We start from the raw sequence: 3884 nt of genomic DNA, 5'->3' as shown, positions 1-3884 counted from the left end.
CAAGCAATCCAAAGGCAGCATAGATCTACTTAAAGGGACCATTTTGGCAAGTGAAGTGTTCGTAATGGACATGGACTGTGTCATGGAGCAAAGTACTTTCTATCCGGGAAGATGCATACAAGTAACTTGGAGAAATGTGAAAAACAGTGTGGACAGATTCCTGGAGAAGTCTGAGTTAAACATATGTTATACTTTGAAAAACACAGCTCTAATCAGAAACTCTCACACCTTCTGGGAACTAAGCGTAGCTATCAGCACTGCCACTTTATTTTAGAATTGAAGCTGATGTTTAATCTGCTTATATTTTGCTTTCCCTGCTTCTTGGCCTTTTGGCTAAGATCAAGTGTAGTATCTGTTCCTATCAGTTTTCGGGAACAGACTACTGGTTCCGCTTGCCAGTTGGGGGTGCTGGTTAGTAATTCCTGATGAAATAAGGTAGGTATGGTGGGAGGCCTCTTTTCCTCCTGGATTGAATCTAGCCTGTTTTACCAGGCTTGTCCTTGGTTGAAGGCAGAGCTCTTTCTGGCTGGAATAGGGCTGCATATGTCTGGTCAGGGGCTGGGAAGCACAAAGAGCTCCCAGTGATGTATTTGCTGGGAGTGGTGTCCCAGGGGTGCTGGAAAAAACACTTTGGGCAGTTGCACAACATTGAGTTTTTCACTGGCACTTAATCACATCACTTTATGCTTTTCTTGCACACACCTCTTAAACGGGCCTTGTGGCCAGCTTGGAGCTATTTTCATACCGTCCAAAAAAACCTGTGTGTATCGAAAATAGCCCTTTTTTGTTTTCACTATTTATTTATGTTAACTTGTCCTATACACGTGTTTATTGTTTTTTTTCTTTTATTTATACACAGAGACAGAGGGTGCAAGTTATCGGACCTGCTCTGACATTGTGGAGAGAATCTGAGGCCTTTTTGATTCATTTTCCTCTCTCCAACTGAGGGGGGGGGGGGTATCTTATTAGGAGAGGTCTACACCAAGTACTTGGAGGTCCCTAAGAAGTAGGCTTTGGCCTAGGGAAACCATGGAGAACCTTGCCCTATTTGCGCTCAGGGGAGTTCAGGGATTGAAGCCCTTCCTCTTTGGAGGTCTGGCCATTTCTATATCCTTGTGCATGTTATGCCGCGTACACACGGTCGGACTTTTTGACAACAAAGGTCCGACGGTCTTTCCGACAGACTTTCAACGGACTTTCGATGGACTTTCTAATGACCGGACTTGCCTACACACGATCACACCAAAGTCCGACGGATTCGTACGTGATGACGTACGACTGGACTAAAATAAGGAAGTTGATAGCCAGTAGCCAATAGCTGCCCTAGCGTCGTTTTTTGTCCGTCGGACTAGCATACAGACGAGTGAATTTTTCGACCGGACTCAATTCCGTCGGAAAGATTTGAAGCATGTTCCAAATCTAAAGTCCGTCAGATTTTCGACCGAAAAAGTCCGCTGCAGGTCCGATGAAGCCCACACGCGGTCGAATTGTCTGCCGGACTCGGCCTGTCGGACTAGTCCGGTCGAATAGTCCGCTCGTGTGTACGCATCATTATTTGTGTGCTGTGATTTCATGGTTCACTTTTTTTGTTCACAGTGGTTTAATAAACATTGCACCATGGAGCTCTGTAAATTAATTTAAAAAAATGTGATTCTTGATGTTCTGATGCTATCTAGGAGCCAATGGTAAAGGTCCCAGGTTGTGCTTTAAAATAAATATATAAAACTACTCAATCAAAGTGCCATAATCAAAGTGTCTGTGTTGCTCAAAGCAATGAAAAAATGAAACAAATTGTACTAGGGGTTGTGGGTAACATGTGTTCTATACTAACAAATGTGGCTTATTGATAGAATTTTTCTTATTCTTTGCTTTTAGTGTGGAGTATTGGATGTCTCATGTTTTTGTAACTTAGCCAGCTGTATGCAGACGACAAAAGGTAACAAGTCCATAATACATAATGGAAGAATAGACGGGTATAATACAACACAGTAAATCACCAATTACAATTTTTGCCACATCGCCTTGTGTTCCCTCCACTCCATCACACAAAGTAAGACTGTTGAGAAAAATTATGTTTTTTTGTGGCAACTCAAACTATTAATATATGTCTGTGGTTAGGGTCACTTCTCACATGGGATGGTCGTACTGTCTACACAAAACAAGTAGTCAAGGATTATTTCTTATTCTGTAAAAATACTATAGTGGTGAAACCAAAAAAACACTGAACGTGGGGATTATGTATGGGATATTCTTTTATATTTTATAGCAGTTGAAGGATTTTATATTTTCAAGCTAAGGCAATCTTCTTGAGGCTAACATATATTAGACCCAAACTGTTAAATCTATATATAGTGTCAGTAACATGAAATCTTCTGCTCTGAGCAGCTTACTAATACAAGCTTACAAGAAATAAAAAAACTTAGCCCTGGAAAATATAACTGTGCCCCGGGCCATCAACAATCCCATAATCCTCAACAGGAGTTACTACTGAATACTGGTAAAATCATTCTACTACAGAATCCAGCTGTCCAGATTCCTCTTTCAAAATGCTGGGGTGGAATCTGATGTGAAATTTTCAACTATAAGTCTTTGCATAAAGGGTAAAAGGGGAATTTGTTATATACTGGTGACATGTGCTAAGTCCTTCTTGGCATTGGGTTCAGAATAATTGCACTGTGGACATTTGGTTCAAAACATATGTACATAAACAGTTTGATTTGCTTAGCTTTACATTATGCTTAAAATACACACTGTGATATCACTAGTCATTGACACAGCACTGCTCATTAATTTTTATAGTTCCCCCTGATAATCATGTTCTCCTTGGTGGTATATTTCACATTAGGCAGATATTATTCCTTATTCAATCCTGAAAAGATCTCTGATTTTGGACTTTTACGGACCTCATCCAACAATCAAAAATAAATTACATACAAAAAAAAGAAAAAAAAGAAAAAGACTTGAGTTAAATTTCCTTAAGAATCTGTTTCTATGAATTCTAAACTTAAAAGCATACATCATGGTAAATTAACATTCACAAAGGGGGATGAGTGCCCCATAAACCTGCCAAAATACTTCCTCTACTGTATTATTGTAAATAAACTGTTGCTTAATGAGCACTATTGACCACCACAGTATGGCTCTCGTCTGAAGCAATTGAGGTTGTATTTTATGTACAATAATACAGAAGAGGTACTTTGGTGGATTTATGGATACATAATAAATACAATATATACAGAACTGTGCAAAGGTTTTAGGCAGATGTGAAAATGCTATAAATTAAAAATGCTTTCAGAAATAGAAGTGTTGATAGTTTACTTTTTAGCAATTAACAAAATGGAAAGTAAATGAACAGAAGAGAAATCCAAATCGAATCAATATTTGAAGTGACCACCCTTTGCCTTCAAAACGGCATAAATTCTTCTAGGTACACTTGCACACAATTTGAAGAAACTTGGCAGGTAGGTTGTTCCAAACATTTTGGAGAACTAACCACAGATCTTTGGATGTAGGCTGCCTCAAATCCTTCTGTCTCTTCATATAATCCCAGACAGACTCAATGATGTTGAGATCAGGGCTTTGTAGGTGCCAAACCATCACTTCCAGGACTCCTTGTACGCTGAAGATAGTTCCTTATGGCATTGGCTGTATGTTTGGGGTCATGGTACAGCTGCAGAATACATTTGGGGCCAATCACATGCCTCCATCGTCCCAAATTTTCAGGCTATTTTGACACCTTTTTCACACTTACTATATAAAACACCTTAACTAGCAACAAACTACACTCAAAGAAAACATAGAACATAAACAAAAGACACTTAGGATTAAACAACATTGCACCAACTGAAAATCCCTTGGAGCACACTTAAAGTGTTTGGTAAGCT

At 39.3% G+C, this 3884-nt stretch overlaps 1 pseudogene; it reads left to right on the top strand.

Moving 5' to 3' along the window:
* The first annotated feature begins 313 nt into the window (after window positions 1-313).
* LOC141124337 (U2 spliceosomal RNA) lies at window positions 314-521 on the top strand (annotated as a pseudogene).
* Window positions 522-3884: the final 3363 nt, after the last annotated feature.

The sequence above is a fragment of the Aquarana catesbeiana genome, linkage group LG01, assembly GCF_042186555.1.
Source record: "Aquarana catesbeiana isolate 2022-GZ linkage group LG01, ASM4218655v1, whole genome shotgun sequence".
Classification (NCBI taxonomy): Eukaryota; Metazoa; Chordata; class Amphibia; order Anura; family Ranidae; genus Aquarana; species Aquarana catesbeiana.
The sequence above is the reverse complement of the archived record's forward strand: the minus strand, read 5'-3'. Positions and strand labels throughout refer to the sequence as shown.